Genomic DNA, 19838 nt, shown 5'->3' with positions numbered 1-19838 from the left:
ATATCTTAGAAAGAGCCAAGTTTAGGCTCAGCGATGTTTACGTGAAAAACATGTGGGATGGTGAGTCACCTCTGACTGAAGGGTCAACAGAGTGACAGCTGAGAGCTGATATGGTCTCCTTACCCAGCTATGCACAGCATCTTGTCAAAGTGGAGTGTAACACAAACCACACCTCCTTTCTACCCGCTGGCCCAGCTCTCCAAGGGGATGGGCAGGATGGTCCCTCATTGGTATATGTAAGGGCCCTGTTTGGTGATAAACATGGCAGTGTCATGGCCTTGGACAGGTGGTCCAGGCCAGAGAGGCCTGGAAGCGCTGTGTGGCAGGCATGCTCTGAATGCTAAAGCGGAGCACAGTGAGCTGCTGCCAGCCTTTGTGGGAGGGACTGCCCAGGCAAGGGCCACATGTCCTATTCATGTGGGGCCAGGAAGTTGGGACCAAGGACTGCCCCAGGGCAGAGTGGACAGAGAAAGGAAATTGTCTCCATTCCTCAATGAACATGCTCTGAAACCTGAAGCACGGTGTGCTGGAGGACTGCCCACAAGTTGGTATTATTAGTACCAGGTCATGGATAGCCTTTGTACCAGCTTACAAAGCTGGCCCTCACAGACATTGGGGAAAATTAGAAATCCTGCCAACCCAGAGAATCCTCTCCACATAGGTGCAAAGGAAAGAAAACAGTTCTATTATTGAATAAGCATTAAAACCAGACAATATGTGTCACAGGCAACTGACTGATGAGATTACAAAGACACCAGGAAAGCTGCCCATTTTTGTTGGTCCTAGTGGTTACAACCTATTGTGAACATGTGCCCAAGACTAATGGTAACTTATCTTCTGAGAGGAGGACCTGACAGCACCACTTGCTATGCATTTTTTTTATAGTTCACCCAAGTTCACCTGCTAACTGGGGCAGCCAGCCGTGCTAGCTAATTGCCTTTATCTGAATTGTCTTTGTCTCTAGGACAAGCAGACAGATACAGCTTAGAGCAGATGCCCAGGCTAAACTCCATGGTGACAGGGAGACAGAAGTGCTGTTTTCCTTGATGTTTATATTTCAAAGAGATATCAAAAACTTTAAACACTTTAAAAACATTCCTGGGTTTTTAAGCTGCAAGGGGCTTTACTTAGCCCTTACAAATACTTACCTACATATCAAAGGGATGGGGGAAGAATTCACAAACACTACGTTTCTCATGAACAAAAGGGAAGGGGAGAGTTTGTTTTTGGATCCCCAGGAAAGCTCAGTTTTTTTTTTTTTTTTTTTTTTAAGAATTTATTTTTTTTTTTTTTTTTTTTTTTTTTTTTTTTTTTTTTGTTATTTCTTTGGGCCGCTTCTGCGGCATATGGAGGTTCCCAGGCTAGGGGTCGAATCGGAGCTGTAGCCCCTGGCCTACGCCAGAGCCACAGCAACGCGGGATCCGAGCCGCGTCTGCAACCTACACCACAGCTCACGGCAACGCCGGATCGTTAACCCACTGAGCAAGGCCAGGGACCGAACCCGCAACCTCATGGTTCCTAGTCGGATTCGTTAACCACTGCGCCACGACGGGAACTCCTTTTTTTTTTTTTTTTTAAGAATTTATTTATTTTGTCTTTTTTTTTTTTTTTTTTTTTTCAGTTTTTAAATTTACCCTTACCTGAGTGATGGCAAGGCTCTAAGACACAGGCGAGGCTTGAATCTCCTTCCCCAAATTCTGTAGGAAATTCCACAGCCAATTTCCAGAAGGGAAGGATTAGAGAGCTGGTGATGACTAGCCAATGACACAGAGGGAATTTCCTCCAGACCTGGGAGATGGGAACTGCTTTCTTGCTAGAGTGGGGGATGCCTCTGGATCAGTTAGAGGTGATTTTGGGGGCCAGGTAGAGGTTGGTGTCATCTCTAAGAACAATGTCTTAAGTTTTCTATGGGGTCCAGAGCTGCTGAAATGCATTGTGGGAACTCGGTGCACAGGAAGTGCCTCGCCAGGTGTGAAACAACTCTTGTCACAAGTCCAGCCTTGAAAGGGCCACTCCATGTGCCCTTGAACGGGTGTGTGTGTGAGGGGTCTTCTTTCTGTGGTCTCATAGTACCCTTGTTACACTAACCGGGTGCCCCTTTTTGACACCTAACTCATTCCACCTGTGTGTGAAGTGCAGTCATTTCCAGCAGTAGAAAATTACAGACATTTCTAAAGTTGCTTCTAAAGTTGCTAAACCACAGGCGTTGCCCACAGCACCCCCATCCCCCACCACAAGTCAAGAGTGTCACGTAGATGGTGTGGGCTGAGAAGAAGGACTTATTTTTTCTGGGTGGCTGTGGGTGACTGCAGAGCCTCCAGGGTGACTCTGGAAATCACTCTACTGCATCCCAGAAGCCCCCTCCCCAAGAGAAATTAGGAAGATTTGGATGCACAGAGGTTCAAAGAAAGATTCCAGCAGGAGAATATGACTCTATGTCTCTAGAAAAAGTAGAGTGTGTTCAGAGGTAGCAGAAAACCATCAGCATGTCCTTGATTTTTTTTTTCCCCTTGTGAATTTTGTACCATTCCAAGGCCCAGTTCAAACACCCCCTCTTTTATGAAGTCTTCTGCTTTCCCCCATCCCCAGTCACTCTGCTCTTACCCACCTCCTTCCATATCAACTGAATAACTAAATGACTATGAAACTTTACTTTTTTTTCTTACTTCAGAAGCAAGAAATGGTCATTATAGAACATCTAGAAAAGCACAAAGAAAATTAAAATAAAAAAATAATCCCCCCCCCATCTTTAAGGACATTTTCCTATGCTTTATCCTATCCATTTTGTATATACTAAAAAAAAAAAAGAACCAGGCTGACTATTCCTTTGTAAGCCACTTTGTCTCTTTGATCTTATATATATTTTTTCCTGTGTTCTTCTAAAACATTATTTTATCTTATTTTATTTTTTAAGGTTTTTTTTTTTTTTTTTTCCTTTTTGGCTGCCTTCACAGCATGTGGAGTTCCCGGGCCAGGGATCAGATGTGAGCCACAGTTGCTACCCATGCTGCAGGGGTGGCAGCGCTGGATCCATAACCCACTATGCTATCCAGGGATCGAACATACATCCCAGTGCTCCAGAGATGCCACCGATCCAGTTGCGCCACAGCAGGAACCTCTGAAACATCATTTTTTTTTAATTTTTATTTTATTAAAGTATGGCTGATTTACAATATTGTGTTAATTTCTACTGTACAGCAAAGTGATTCAGTTATACATTTATATACATTCTTTTTCATATTCTTTTCCATTACGGTTTTTCATAAGATATTAAATATAGTTCCCTGTACTATCCAGTAGGACCTTGTTTTTTATCCATTCTATATGTAACAGTTTGCATCTGCTAATCCCAAACTAATACTGATGGACCATGGTTTATTTGAGGCAAAAGAGAACAGTGATTAAAATTGCGGGCCCTGAAGTTGGACCTTTAGGTTGAAATTCTGGTGTGGTGACTTGAACAAAGCAATTTCCCTGAGCCTCAGTTTCCTTACGTCTAAAATAGGGACATCCCTCACTGGGTTGCTGTGAATAATAAATATATGTAAAGCACTTAAAATAGTGTCTGGCATATATAAACACTACACAAGCGTTAGCTATTGTTTTTGATTTGTCCACAATCTCGTAGAGCTGAGTGTTTAAGAGTCAGGTTTGCGCTTGTAAGCATCACTGCATTGACTATCCATTATCCTATTGACTTAGGAAAACTGGACTTTCTGAGTTATAGTATTTGCACATTTTAAGGCTTTATGTGTATGCCAAACAACTTTCCATCAATATGGAACAAATTTAAACATTATTAGTGTAGGTGTGTGACAGTGTGTGCTAACACAGGACAATGGATGGAGAAGATTAGAGAAAAATTACTAAGACTCATATAAGCATGCTCCTTACAAGACAGTTTAGTAAATCAGCTGCGTGTTGTTCTTCCCTTGTTAAATCACAGGTCATGCATGTGATAGGCTTTCTATATCTTCTCTACTAAAGAGAAAGCCCTGAGAGACTGAACTATCTGACATTTTTCTGCCTATTCTTCCCAGAGGAGGTGGTCAATAAATGAGAGGGGACTTGAACTGGCTAAATTTTTTTTTTCTTTTTGCCTTTTCTAGGGCCGCTTCCACAGCATATGGAGGGTCCCAGGCTAGGGGTCTAATTGGAGCTGTAGCTGCCGGCCTACGCCACAGCCACAGCAACACAGGATCCAAGCTGTGTTGCGTCTTCGACCTACACCACAACTCATGGCAATGCCGGATCCTTAACCCACTGAGCGAGGCCAGGGATCGAACCAGCAACCTCATGGTTCCTAGTCGGATGAGTTAACCACTAAGCCATGACGGGAACTCCTGGCTAAATATTTTTAATGATTTGAAAAGAAACAAACTTGGGCCCTTTAAAATAAAAGCAAGTCTTTTTTGAAAGTCTAAATTTGAGGAGTTGGTGAAGGATTTCTCTTCTGGGGAGTTCCCATTGTGGCTCAGCTGTAACAAACCCGATTAGTATCCATGTGGATGCGGGTTTGATCCCTGGCCTCACTCAGTGGGTTAGGGATCCCAAGTTGCTATGGCTGTGGTGTAGGCCTGCAGCTGCAGCTCTGTGTTGACCCCTAACCAGGGAATTTCCAAATGCCACTGCTGTGGCCCTAAAAAGCCAAAAAAAAAAAAAAAAATTTCTCCTCTGTCTATTTCACATTAGCCTTTTTCCCCTAGGCTTTCAGGTATGGGCTGGTCCCCAGCACAATCCAGTGGGTTCTAAAGCACTGTCCATTTCCACTATTAATGAAACCATATTAAACAAAGTAAGGCCTTCAAATTCTTCCTCTTTACCTCCTCTCCTGCCTCAGCTGAGGAAACTGAGGCTATGACTTGCCCCAGGTTGCACTGTTGTCAAGGTGAGATAGGACTGGAATCCAGATCTAGGGACCCCATTCAAGCTCATGCAAGTGTGTAAACAGCACACAAAAATCAACAGAACCAAACAAAATAAAGCTAAAACAAGCAGGGATTTTTTTTTTTAAGTGTAAAATAAATGAGAGTTGGCTCTGCTTTTTAGTATTAATGTTATGAGGTGGCCAGGGAAGATGTGGGAGTTTAAAGAGATCTGAAATTCTCCCTCCTTCACAAATCCAATGACTACCAAATTTTTGTGTTTTTTTAAAAACAAGCGGAAGTACTCTAGCAGCTCTCAAACAAAAAAAGGAGCAAAGGTCACAATATACACAACTTTCCAAAATGCTGTCAAAAACAGAACTAGAAAATTCTTGACATCATTGAATGCCTTCCCCAGAAACAGCATGGATGAGAATCAGGTGGGGAGCAGGAGGATGTGTACTAGAAGCTGAGAGGACACGTTCTGAAAAGTATTACTGAAATCCTCAATTTTAAAGTAGATGGGAAGGACAGCTTTCAGAGTAGATACCCTTTCTACCAACGTATCAGGGATAAAAACAAACACAGCAAGTATAAAAAGAAAGTCAGCATCGTTTACAATCTCTTCCCCTACTGATAACACTAATATGAATAGGTATGTTTTTCATCATCAAAATCATGTGATACTTACAATTTTATGTCCTTTTTCTTAGTATTCTACCGTAAAAATTATCCCATATCATTAAAAATTGTCCACAGACAATCACTTTTAAGAACTCTGTAGTATTTGTTGACTGTATCACAATTCACTTTTTATTGGTGCATATTTTCCCAAATTGTCAATATTATAAATAATATGTCATTAAACCACATTGTGTCCTATCTATGTTTTCCAGAGATGTGTTTCTCTCTTAGCCTTCACTTTAAACAACCAGAAATAACGGGCAGAATTCGATAAAGAGAGAGAATATTCATGTTGATATGAAAGGAGAAGTTAATGAAGTAAAATGCAAATATATTATATCATTAGAATATAATTTTACCTATAAACTTAAGAAGTTTGGGGATACTTGGATTATTTAATTATTTCCAGCATTACCTGCAACGAGTATATATCACTTTATAACCAACAAAACAAACTTCACTTCAAAAATAATAGTTACCTTAAGTTCAAGATGACAACCAAGCACATTTATCAACCCTCTCTATTGAAAATTTGTTGAAATAAAAATAAAGATTTACAGGGTTAAATAAATTCAAAAAAGCACTCAGTATAGGGAAGAGGACAGCAGACCAAATAATGATGAATTTTGTAAAGATGGCAAGTGGGTGGAATACTGTCTGTAAAACCTGAATTTTGAGGGCTCAGAGCACTTTGGAGGCCACAATAGAAGTGGAAGTTAGTGATCAGGGCAGCACAGGTCTTTCACATCAGAGCCTCCCAAAGTTGAAAAGTATATGGAGCAGGGTGGCTGTAAAAGGAAACAATGGATGGAAAGTCTGTACCTAAACTGCTTTAGGAAGTGGCCTCCCCACCCCATTGACCAACATGGTGGGTAAGAAGTGGTAGCTTATGCCACAAAGGTGAAGCTGGATAGATCGTTTCTTTTTCATAAAAAAATGAAAGCTGACAGGAAGGGGCAAGGGCTTAAAGCATGGACTGCAGCCCCTGAGTAGGTTGGGGAGAGGTGGAGCCTGCTTATCTCCTCCCCACTGTCCTAGCTGATTGTGACACTATCCCCACCCTGCCAGTGCCCCCCTTCCACACCCAGAGCACTCACAATCAGCCTTCTCATTCAAAGAAGAGGAAATGCTCCCCAGTTACCTCAAGTCAATGCCCAGCCTGGTATACATGAATAGGGATGGGTTGTCAAGAGTCCCCATTCACACAGCCACCAAGATAGGTAAATAGAACAGACAAGCCTGGAGGAGGCAGAGCTCAGTAACAAGAACAAATGAAAACCCTCAACTCAACCCATCTTCATGGAGAATCAAGAGGATTCACCCATAAAACAAGAACAATCTTCTAAAAAGGAGCAGGTGAAAACTAAGACGGAGTTTAAGTCTCTTATGAACTGTATCTACTTTTAATAATTATAATAACATCATACTTGAAATTTAAAAATTCAAACAATAGAAAGATTGCACTAAAAAGTCTAGAAGATCTTGCAAAATAGAGAGTAAAGTGACAAGTGGATAATTTGAGGGGAAAATGCATAAAAGCTCTATTCATGTGGGTCAATATTTATGTAACAGGAATTTCAGAAACAGAGAAGTGTGAAGATGGAGAAGAGGAAATAAAGAAATAATTGAGGAAAATTTCCCAGCATGGAAGAAAGCAAACGTTTTAGTTGGAAAGATCCCACATACCCAGCACAGGGAATAAAGAATGATCTATAGAAATAATGTCATGGGATTTCAGAGTACTGCTCATAAGAGGAGATGCTAAATGCACTCAGAGAGAGTAGAAACACATAACCAGCACAAGAATAAGAAGGAGGTAATCACCATTCTTATCAGCAACACTGATCCTTGAAGACAATGGAGCAATTACCTTCAAAGTCTGAAGAAACAATTTTTAAATTTTTATTTTTTCCATTTTAGTAGGTTTACAGTGTTCTGTCAATTTTATAGTGTACAGCAAAGTGACTCAGTCACACATACATATATATACATTCTTTTTCTCCCATTATTCTGTCATGCTCTGTTACAGGTAACTGACTAGGGTGGGGAGAGGTGGAGCCCCACTATACAGCAGGATCTCATTGCTTATCCATTCCAAAGGCAATAGTTTGCATCTGTTTACCTCAGATTCCCCATCCATCCCACTCCCTCCCCCTGCCCCTTGGCAACCACAAGTCTGTTCTCCAAGTCCATGATTTTCTTTTCTGTGGAAAGTTTCATTTGTGCTACATATTAGATTCCAGATATAAGTGATATCATATGGTATTTGTCTACTCCTTTCTGAGTTACTTCACTTAGTTTGAGAGTCTCTAGTTCCATCCATGTTGCTGCAAATGGCATTATTTTGTTATTTTTATGGCTGTGTAATATTCCATTGTTTATATATTCAACATCTTCTTAATCTGTTCATCTGTTGATGGACATCTAGGTTGTTTCCATGTCTTGGCTATTGTGAATAGTGCTACGATGAATACATGGGTGTGTGTCTCTTTTTCACGGAAAGTTTTGTCTGGATATATGCCCAAGAGTGGGATTGCTGGGTCATATGGTAGTTCTATATTAGTTTTCCGAGGTACCTCCATACTGTTTCCCATTGTGCTTGTACCACTTTGCATTCCCACCAACAGTGTAGAAGGGTTTTCTCCACACCCTCTCTAGCATTTGTTATTGGCAGACTTATTAATTATGGACATTCTGACAGGTGTGAGGTGTACCTCACTGTAGTTTTGTTTTGCATTTCTCTAATAATTACTGATATTGAGCATTTTTTCATGTGCTTGTTGCCCATCTGTATGTCTTCTTTGGAGAAATGTCTATTTAGGTCCTCTGCCCATTTTTCAATTGGGTTGTTGGGTTTTTTGCTGTTGAGTTGTATAAGTTGTTTGTATATTTTAGAGATTAAGCCCCTGTCAGTTGCATCATCTGAAACTATTTTCTCCCTTTCCATGGGTTGTCTTTTTATTTTGTTTTTTTGTTTTGTTTTTTATGGTTTCCTTTGCTGTGCAAAAACTTGTCAGTTCGATCAGGTCCCACTCCTTTATCTTTGCTTTTATTTCTGTTGCCTTGGGAGACTGACCTGAGAAAACCTTTGTAAGGTTGCTGTCAGAGAATGTTTTGCCTGTGTTCTCTTCTAGGAGTTTGATGATGTCTTGTCTTACATTTAAGTCTTTAAGCCATTTTGAGTTCACTTTTGTGCATGGTGTGAGGGTGTGTTCCAGTTTCATTGTTTTACACGTGGCTGTCCAGTTTTCCCAGCACCACTTGTTAAAACGACTGTCTTTTTCCCATTTTATATTCCTGCCTCCTTTGTCAAAGATTAATTGACTGTAGGTGTCTGGGTTTATACTGAGTTCTCTGTTCTGTTCCATTGGTCTCTATGTCTGTTTAGGTCAGTACCACACTGTCTTGATTACTGTGGCTTTGTAATATTGCCTGAGGTCTAGGAGAGCTATGCCTCTTGCTAGGTTTTTGTTCCTCAGGATTGCTTGGGCAATACCAGGTCTTTTATGGTTCCGTAGAAATTTTTGGATTGTTTGTTGTGAAGAAACAATTTTATACCTAGAATTTGCTGTCTTGTCAAACTATCAATTCAGTGTGGAAGAGAAATAAAGGCTCATTCAGGCATGTAGGCTCTCAGACTCCCATTCATCCTGGAAATAAAATTACTTGACAATGTACTCCTCAAAAAAGAGAAAGATATGAGAACTAAAAACAATGAAATCGGTCTGGAAATGCAATCAAAAGAAACTCCAGTACAGGTGACCTAGCAGTTGACCTAGCCAAAAGTCAATACATTTTGGAGGACTTATTGAATGATGTAATTTAAAATCTGGAAGATATGATATTATGATATTATAAAGAAGGCATATATTTATATTGTCAATCAACTAAAAATTTCAGAAACTGTACATTGTAAAAAATAAATATACAGAGATAGAGAAAGGTAGGGAGAGGGAGACAGGTGGATAGATAACCTCATGGGCCAGATATAAAACCAACCAAAAATTGTCATGGTTTTCTGTACTTGACGAAGTCCAAAAAAAGACCCACTTGACCTTGACATTGGAACATTCCTCACTGCAGATCCCAACATAATACCTGCTTCTGCAGGAAATAATATTTACATCATTTTTGTACTTTAAATACTGTTAGTCCACTGGTTTTTAATAATCAGAATTAACTTACTGACAAAACATGGAGAGATAACTTACTAAACAGAATGCATATATTATAAACCTTGACAATGTTAAAGAGGTGATATAGCTGAGAGAAGGTGGGAAATAGGAGAGAAGAGGAACATTACTTTCCTAACTTACATAGTGGAGAATCACGAATCACTAGCTAAATGATTAATTTGCTTCAATAGAGATTGAACATGATGTAAAATCATAAAGTTAACCATCAAAGGAAATAAAAATACTTATCAATGATTTGGAGGTGGGAGAAGGAGGTCATTAATTGAATAAGCTACTCTTTGGTCACAATGGAAAGTCTATAAATAGTGCTTCAACCTGATACATGAAGACATAGGTGTAGGAGGTTATAGAGCAATATCAATCAAGGCAAATACCAGAAGAAACAGAAACAATCAAAATCAAACAAGAAAATCAAATCCTTCTAAAGATACCTTTTCTAGAAGGAAAACTAGGAAAAGATTGAGGAAGAAGATTTACTTTTTATTGCCTTCTCTACTATTTGAATTTTTATTTCCAGACACCTATATTTTACTGATTAAAAAACAAAGTAAGAAAAAACATTAAAAGATTTTAAAGTAATGTGTATCTTGAGTCAAAAAAAGATTGCATAGGTGATTTTCCCCTCTGTTTTCTAATTATATTGTAACAGTTTTTGTTGTTTCCATAATGGAAAAGTCATAAGGAAGACAGAGAAATGATTAACACATTATGTTTATCACATGGTGGTTAGAAGTTGTAGGAAATGAGAATGACTAAGCAAACAAATTCATCTGGAACATTTGTTTGTTTGTTTTTCCTGGCACATGGAAGTTCTGGAGCCAGGATACAAACCTGAGCCAGAGCTGCAACATATGCCCCAGCTGCAGCAATGTGGGATCCCTCACCTTCTGCCCCACAGCAGGAACTTCTCATCTGGAATATTTGTGGGATGATCCTACAATAACCATGACAGCCAGGCTAGCTGTGTGACCTTGGGAAAGTTACTTAACCTCTCTGGACTTTGATTTCCACCTCTGAAACATAGAGGAGTTAGCTTTAGAATTCTGAGGCTCTTTTCAGCTCCCACAGCTATGAGTCTCTGAGTTTCTAGCTGCTGTGAGCATTACCATTGAAATCATGTGATCCAGGCAATCTTGACCACAAAAATGTCTGGGTTCTATTTTCCATCCTTGTTGAGGGGCTGAACAAGACTTCCACTTGAAATCTGAATTTGTGAGGTGCTTCAAACCTCACGTTTCTCTAAAAGAATTGCAATTGTTCATTCCAACATAAGAGAAAGCCCACGTAGATTAACCCTGGGGGGTCACAAAGAAAAAAAGACCTCACCCACTGAGAGCCATGGATGTGCCCCTGGCCCTGCCCAAGCCCTCAAAGAAACCTTTGTTCATTTGGCCTGTGGCCTGCAAGAAAGGAGTAAGTCATCTCTATTTTGCAAGAAAAGAGGAAGTGTGTGGAAAGAGATAACCACAGCAAAAACTGCTACATCAAACCCAGAGGTGTCATTAAGCATGGGGAAATTGTGCACCACCAGGAAACCAGAAGGGTATACATCCCAATGCCTGTATGGTTACACAATATCTCTCCATGTCTTGACTAGGATATGGGCATTCTATCCAAAAGGAAGATCTACGGGTAGTAGGTTATTAACAACAATAGCAACAAAACAGAAACAGAGAACAGAAACCTTGTGGTGAGGTCAGATAACAAATGGCAATCCATTTGCTTTTTTTTTTTTTTTTTTTGTCTTTTTTTAGGGCCGCACCCACAGCATATGGAAGTTCACAGCAATGTGGAATCCAAGCCATGTCTGAGAACAGCTCACAGGAATGCTGGATCCATAACCCACTGAGTGAAGCCAGGGACTGAACCCATGTCCTCATGGATGCTAGTCAGGTTTGTTAACTGCTGAGCCATGACAGGAACTCCTCATTTGCTTTTCTTAATTACAGTGTCTGAAATTGTGCGGTCAAGTTTAGAACAGTGAGGGGCAATAACTAAGGAATATCCATAAGTTCTTAGTAGAGAGTCTACAATCTTGCCATAAGACATGTGGCCCCCAGAGCAGCAGCAGCATCCCTGGGAAGCTTTTAGATTTGCAGAATCATAGGCCCCAAGCTAGACCTGCTGAGTCAAGAATGGCCTTTTACCAAAATCTACAGGTGACATATTTGGGCATTGAAGTTCGAGAGGCACTTGTGTACAAATCTGTGAAGTCCACACATCTACCTGCATGAAAAATTGAGGATTTCATCATGCACAAGGTTGAGTACCTAAGCCCACAACAACCCTTCAAAGAAGATGTTTCTGTTGTTTTTAATACAAAGGATACAAAATTAATACACAGAAAATTGATTGCATTTCTATATACTAACAATGAAAGATCAGAAATAGAAATTAGGGAAACAATCCCATTTACCATCACATCAAAAATAATAAAATACTAGGAATAAACCTACCTAAAGAGACAAAAAGACCTGTACTCTGAAAACTATAAAATGCTGAAGAAAGAAATCAAAGATGACAAAAACAGATGCAAAGATATACCATGCTCTTGGATTGTAAGAATCAATATTGTCAAAATGACTCTACTACCCCAGGCAATCTACAGATTCAACACAATCTCTATCAAATTACCAATGGCGTGTTTCACAGAACTAGAACAAAATTTTTTTTGTATGGAAGTGTAAAAGGCCTGGAATAGCCAAAGCAATCCTGAGAAATAAAAATGGAGTGGGAGAAATCAGGCTCCCCAGCTTCAGACTATACTACAAAGCTACAGTCATTAAAACAGTATGGTATTGGGATAAAAACAAAAATATAGATCAGTGTAACCAGATAGAAAGCCCAGAATTAAACCCACACACCTATGGTCAATTAGTCCGTGACAAAGGAGGCGAGAATATATAATGGAGAAAAGACAGTGTCTTCAATAAATGTTACTGAGAGAACTAGACACCCACGTGTGAAATAATGATATTAAAACATTCTCTAACACCATACACAAAAAATCAACTCAAGATGGATTAAAGACCTAAATGTAAGACCAGAACTATAAAATTCCTAGAGGAAAACGTAAGCAGAACACTCTCTGACATAAACCACAGCAATATCTTCTCAGATCCACCCCCTAGAGTAATAAAAATTTTGAAAATAAACAAATGGGACCTAATTAAATTTAGAAGTTTTTGCACAGCGGAAACCATAAACAAAATGAAAAGACAACACACAGAATGGGAAAAAATATTTGCAAATGAAGCTGCTGACAAGCGGTGAATCTCCAAAATAAACAAATACCTCTTGCAGCTCAGTATCAATAAACAGCCCACTCAAAAAAAAAAAAATGGGCAGAAGACCTAAATAGACGTTTTTTCAAAGAAGACATACACATGGCCAAAAAACACATGAAAAGATGTTCAACATTACTAATTAGAGAAATAAAAATGAAAACAAACAATTTTTTTTTAAATCGAAACTACTGTGAGGTACCACTTTACATCAGCCAGAATGGCCATCATCAGAAAGTCTACAAACAGTAAATGCTGGAGAGGGTGTAGAGAAAAGGAGCCCTCTGACTCTGTTGGTGGAATGTAAATTGGTGCAACCAATATGGAAAACAGGTGCCTCAGAAAACTAAAAATAGAACTACCATATGATCCAGCAATCCCATCCCTGGGCAGCTAACCAGAGAAAACTATAATTCAAAAAGATACATGCATACTAGTGTTCATTGCAGCACTATTTACAATAACTAAGACATGGAAGCAACCAAAATGTCCATCAACAGAGGAATAGATAAAGAAGAAGTGGTATATACAATGGAATAGTACTTAGCCATAAAAAAGAAAGAATGCCCTTTGCAGCAACATGGATAGACCTAGAGATTGTCATGCTAAGTGAAGTTAAACAGAGAAAGACAAACATCATATGATATTACTTATATGTGGAATCTAAATAAGAGGATACAAATGAACTTATTTGCAGAGCAGCAACAGACTCACAGATTTTGAAAAACTTATGGTTACGACTGAGATAGGTGGGTGGGTTGGAGGGATAGCCTGGGGGTTTGGGATTGGCGCATGCACCCTATGGTATATAGAATGATTGACCAATGCTAACCTGCCTTATAGCACAGAGACTCTACCTAGTATTCTGTGATAATCTATGTGGGAAAAGAATCTAAAAGAGAATGAATGTGTGTACATGTATGAATGAATCACTTTGTTGTACAGCAGAAATTATCACAACCTTGTAAATCAACTATATTGCAGTAAAACTTTAAAAAGCAAAAACATATTATTTCTCCTATGTACAGATGAGGAAGCCTAGGTTAACTTCAGCAGAACTGGGATTTATTAAAAGAAGCTTTATTTTAAACTGGGATTTATTACCAGAAGTTTGGAAAGAAGGCTTAGAGAGGTTAAAGACTTGTCCAGGGTCAAAAGGTAGTAAAGGGCATAACAAGGGCCTTTGAAACAAGGTCTCCTTGAATCCCACCATTACTTTGTCACCTCCCTAGGGTTGAATGTTTTTAAGTGGTTCACTTGAACAATTGCATCCAATTGGTAGCATGTCGAGACCCATTTTCCAGAATGTCATCCGTAGGAGACATCCTTAGGTACTTTTCTCACCCCTCACCTGACCATCTGGGTGGATATAGATGGGCTAGGAGGGACACTTGGGAGTTTAGTACCTCCTAGGCAATCAAATCCGAATCACTCTGGGGCTGAGTGTGACAGTCAGCCCCAGAAACAAAGCCTAGAAACGCCTGTGTTTAAAAACAGAAGGCCAAGGCTTCCAGGAAGGATGATCTATTTTGTGATGCCTTAAGGTTTCACAATGACTGTGGGGCCCCCCTTCACATACCTCCTCTGAGCTAAAGGCCATCATCTACCCTCTGCCACTCTTGGGTCTGGAGACAGATTGGGTCAGGGGTGGAGGCAACTGCAGCAAACAGGAACCTTGTTTTTTAAAACCTGAGCCCCCAGGACAGTCCTGGTCAATCCCCTCATGATATGACTTGGGGAAATGCAGGTTTGCTGGAGAGCCATGCATGCTTTTCCTGGATGCAGGAAAGAGAGAAATGGAAGAGCCTAGTAGTGAGTTTTTCAGAAGTCTATTCTTAGCCCCACTTTCTAGATGGCCCCACATGGGAATCACCTCTATGCACCAGAATTAGATTTGGCTTCCAACAACAGGAAAAAGAGTAATAATAGTAGTAGCTTAAACCAGTGCTTCTCAGATCATCATGTGCACGTGAATTATCCATAGATCTTCTTAAAATGCAGATCCTGTTTTCTTTTCTCTCTTTTTTTTTTCTTTTTTTTCATCTACATCTGCAGCATATGTAGGTTCTCAGGCTAGGGGTCAAATAGGCCTATGGCACAGCCAGGGCAACACCAGATCTGAGCTGAAAGTGTGACCTATGCTACAGATTACACGACCTTAGCAGCCCCTCTTATCCAGCAGTTTCCATGAGAAAGAAGAAGCCAGACTCCACTGTGGCTGTGATCTGGGTGATAAGTGAACCATGGTCAGGAACCAGAGTGAGAGTAAATGAAAAAATGCTGCAGCAGGACAGGAGGGAGGATGAACTGAGTAGGGTGATCTGGAATCTTCTGCTAGAATTTGACAGAAAAGTAGGAAGACCATAGGTAGACCGCATTTGAAAACTAGCTTTGGTCTTGCTTCTGAGACTTAATATTCTATCTGTGTCCAAGGAGTAGGCCTCTTCCCCTGGGCCTGCCAACCTCTTTTGGTGCCCCTGGAACACAAGTCCTCTCTGCAGTGTTCTAACTAGACTTTTCTCATCCTCCCTTCCTATTCAGAAATGGGGTGCTCCCTGTGCCTACTCCAGCAGAAGCCTGGGGCCTCACTTTTGGCTCATGCCATTGGCACATGGCTTCAGCCTCTCCTGGGTCCCTTCTCTTGCTGTGAATAGATGCTCAATGCTATAACCTGCTAGAATCACCATAATTAACTGCTGCTAGTTCCTCGAGGCTTTAGGTATTTTTTTTCTATATCCAATGTCCCCTTGAGCTGAAACTGCCTGGCCTAGAGCACACACATAGTCTCTCCCACACACACACCTAGAGAGAGAAGTTCTGGGGTGACTTTGGGCAGGGGTAACCACCTAGTAGCTCAGGAATAGACACTCTACCATTAGCTACTAGTGGCTTATAACATGGCCTCGTGCAAAGGGAGCTGACAAAGCAAGGTGATAGCATTAACTGAGCTAGTCAGAGTCCTTCAAAGAATTTGACATGACATTATAGCACAAAAAAAGGGCAAACCTGAGATGACACTGAGATTAATGATCCTGTTGCTGACATCTCCTGGTGCCGCTGGACCTGCATTGCTGAATATGCAACCTGATGGTTTCCCATCCTGCTTGCCATCTGGGAACCCCACAGATTTTCAGACAAGAACAGCTGGCATCCCTTTCTGTTTAGTGACAGCTTGTGACATTTGACTAATGCCATGCAAAGTTCTTATTTTGATGCCTACCATGCTATACTATATTTCCCTTCCTGGCTGAAATGGCCCTTCCCAGAGCTCCCTACCCAGGGAAAGTGCTAAACTATTCTCTGTGCAAAGGTGACCACTGATTGGGTCAAAGGTGGGCGTCGACCCAAGAGAGACCAACTATAGGCTTGCTGGTTGAGGTAGCTGGCTTGCAGGCAAGAATCATTTCCTAAATGTATCAGTAGCTCAGCTGCCATGAGAAAACAGCAGAGTTGTCCTCACTGGCACTGTACAAGATGGCTCACACCATCTTGGACACGTTCCAAAAAGTGGAAGAGGAAAAGAGACCCTCAAAGATATGCCCCTTCCCTTTAAAGCACAACCTGGAAGTTGCACAAATAACTTTCACTCTCATCCTATTGGTCAAAGGAAGACTCTGGTTCAAGGAAGCCTGGGAAATGTTAGCTGTATTCCAGGCAGCCATGCCTTGGTAGAAAATCCAGGGCTGTCTTGAGAGAGAATAAACAGGAGGAGGCATCTCCAGTCTCTTCTGGACAGACCGCCTCCGTCTGGAACCTGGGGCTGGAGAAACCAGAGAGGATTCTCCTTGAGAATAAGATGAGGTAGAGGGTGACACATGGAAAGAACCACAGCCATGAGGCCCATGAGAGAAGTCAAAGCATGGGCAGACCCTGAGCTCCCTGTGACACAAACACTGTTGTCAGCCTTGCCCTTATGGGCGGGTGTCCTCTCAGGAAATCCTCCCCTCTTAAGGGGTCTGAGGTACTCAGAAATCTTTGCCGCAAGTCCAGGATATTCAGTTCTGTTGGAGGTGAGGTCTGAGCGATGTGTTACTTGTGGTTCCATTCTCCAGGTGAGAAAACTAAATCCTAAACCCTAAATGCTTCATCATCCATCCTCAGGTCTCCTGGCCCTAATCAATCAAGGAAGAAATGGTGCATCAGAACCTATTTCTTTCAGCCCCTTGGTCAGTGAGACAGAAACAAACCATCCAAACATAAGGCAATCTGGCTTCCTCTGTGGGTGAAGTACAGATAGAGATCTTCAGGGCCTTGTTTGCCAAGGCCACAATTTCAGGGTGAGTGTGTCAGCTGCGTAGCACAATATAAGGGTTGTGAGACTGAGATGTTTAAGGGGGCGCAGAGCACCTGGCACATAGGCCGTTGCTGAGGTTCCATGCATAGAAGCCTCCCTTGGACCTCACAGCTCAGTTACCACAGTGCATGCAGTGGGGCTGAGACATAACTAGCAGTGCGAGGATAGGATTATCTTAGGTCCTGGGGCAGAAGCTCTTCCCAGAAGGCACAAGTGGTTCTAAAAAGGATGGCCAGGGGAGTTCCCGTCACGGTGCAGTGGAAACAAGTCCAACTAGGAACCATGAAGTTGTGGGTTCGATCCCGGGCCTCGCTCAGTCGGTTAAGGATCCAGCGTTGCTGCGAGCTGTGGTGTAGGTCGCAGATGCAGCTTGGATCCTGTGTTGCTGCGGCTGTGGTGTAGGTCGGCAGCTATAGCTCCAATTCGACCCCTAGCCTGGGAACCCCCATGTGCTGCAGGCGAGGCGGTGAAAAGAGAAAAAAGAAAAAAGAAAAAAAAAAGGATGGCCAGGGTAATACCTTGCCTGGAAATGTGACTTTGGAAAATAAGAATCCAAAATCACTTAACGTGCCTTAACTGATCTAGAATATGCATGAGCAAGTTGTAGCCGAGCTTAGATGTGCAGACATCCTGCAACCCCCCCCCCAAGAGTGGGTGTCTTCCAGACCTGCTGGCCACAAGCCAACTCCACCACAATACTGAGAGTCTCCATTCTGGCCTAGATGGTCCTCAGGTTAGGGCTGGGTAGCATTGGAAGGACAGAGTGGGTGATTGCGGTCCTTAGCAGCGAGCACCAGAGGCCCCAGAGGCAGCACAGGGCTTTGGCAAGGAAGGTAAAGTAATCCTATAAAGCAGCTACTGACTGTTGATAGTGGATAAAGTTATCAGAAACCTAACTCGAGCTCGCTTGAACCAGAAAAGGTATCTGTGGGCTGTACAGCCAAGTGGCACAGAGTGCAGAGCTGGATCCAGGAACAACTAGGTTTAGAGATTTGACTTTTTTCAGGACTTCCTCTCTCTCCACCTACATGTTAGCTCAGGCTGCTATAACAAATTATCATGGACTGGGTGGTTTAATTAGCAGGCATTTTCTTCTTCCAGCTCTGGAGGCTGGGAAGTCCAAGATCAAGGCACTGGCATATTAGTTCCCACTAACTGGCCTGCAGACACCACCATCTCACCGTATCCACTGGTCTCTTCTTTGTAGGAGTGCAGGTGGGGAGAGAGAGTGTGAACTCTGGTGTCTTTCTCTGAATAAGTGCACTCATCTCATCATGGGAGCCCTACCCTCCTGACTTCATCCAAACCTAATTACCTCCCAATTCCTGACTCCTAATATTACCACCTTGGCGATCAGGATTTCAACATATGAATTTGATGGGGGGGAATACAAATATCCAGTCCATAACAACCCATGTATCTGATTATCTCTGCATGTTGGATCCATTCCTGTAATTCAGATGTCCCCACAAGGCCAAAGCCATGCCTGCCGGCAGTTTGAGAGAGTGTTGTCACCAACTCTTAATTGGCTTTGCAGGCCCCTTGCCCATTCCTAGCCAGTCACTGTGGCCAGGAGGATGAGCCTACTATGATTGGCCCAGGCAGGTCACGAGCTCATCCCCACAGTCACAGGATGGCTGTAGTGGGGAAGGAGAAGCTTGTCCCCAAAGTGGGGTGTGCTGTTGTAGCATTTCAAACAGCAAACCCACTGCAAAGGGAGCTCCAAGTGGAAAGGAATGAAGAGGGGGCTGTGCTGAGCTATTGCAAGGGGCTGAAAACAATGGAATAACATTTTGTAAGCCAAAGAAATACTGCTTTAATACTGTTATCATAGAGCCTGAGGAGCCCTGGTACTATGACATCTATAGTTTTCTTCAAAAGACTTCAGCTCTGATAGCGTCATCTAATGGGATTCAATCTCTTTTAATCTATACCCTAGAGGAGGCTAGCTGTCCTAATCAGGGAAACTCCAGGGTGATAATTAGTATTTAATCAGAAGGAAGCCAAAGCCCAGAGTTGCTCCCACAAGTGCCTCAACTGTCTTTATCTCTGATGAATACTAGAGGTTTTGTTAATTAGCATAATGAATGAAGAAATGGGCTTTTCACTGGGAGCATGGAGAAATTCCACAAATGTATATACGAACGGGATATTGGATTCTGGTGCATCTTTTCTCCTTCCCTGTTAGGAATGTTGCTGTTGGCCCAGCTGCAGATTCTGGAGAATGTGGGCCAATCTGAGTCTGACGAGATGGCTTGCCAGTCCTACTACCAGAGTATTTGTCGCATTTGTCCCAAGTGAAACTTCCTTTCATGCACGATTTTGTTGGAGTACTCTGAAGCTCACAGGAGGTGGTGTGACTTGTGTCTATTTGGTAATAATGTCTGTTTGGGGAAAGAATTCATCCTGAAAATTCCTTTTATTGGATCCTGGAGTGAGGCTGTGAGGAAGAGCCAGCCCTGGACTCTTGTCACGAATGGCGCCTGTTGTTGATATTAACCGAAAGAAACATCAT

The 19838-nt window shown here is 41.8% G+C and overlaps 1 protein-coding gene across 2 annotated transcripts in view; it reads left to right on the top strand.

Moving 5' to 3' along the window:
- Positions 1-19838, top strand: part of XCR1 (X-C motif chemokine receptor 1) — an 83427-nt gene that overhangs the window by 32144 nt on the left and 31445 nt on the right. Inside the window, exon 2 of one of the 2 annotated variants that reach the window (NM_001001622.1) lies at positions 11500-11638. The gene's annotated coding sequence lies outside the window, so the exon portion shown is untranslated. Of the gene's footprint in view, positions 1-11499; positions 11639-19323; positions 19675-19838 lie in introns of those variants that run through there. The other variant, XM_021068581.1, reaches the window with a different exon arrangement.

This window comes from Sus scrofa, chromosome 13, assembly GCF_000003025.6.
Source record: "Sus scrofa isolate TJ Tabasco breed Duroc chromosome 13, Sscrofa11.1, whole genome shotgun sequence".
Classification (NCBI taxonomy): Eukaryota; Metazoa; Chordata; class Mammalia; order Artiodactyla; family Suidae; genus Sus; species Sus scrofa.
Note: the sequence above shows the minus strand (reverse complement) of the source record. Positions and strands in the feature narration are given on the sequence as shown.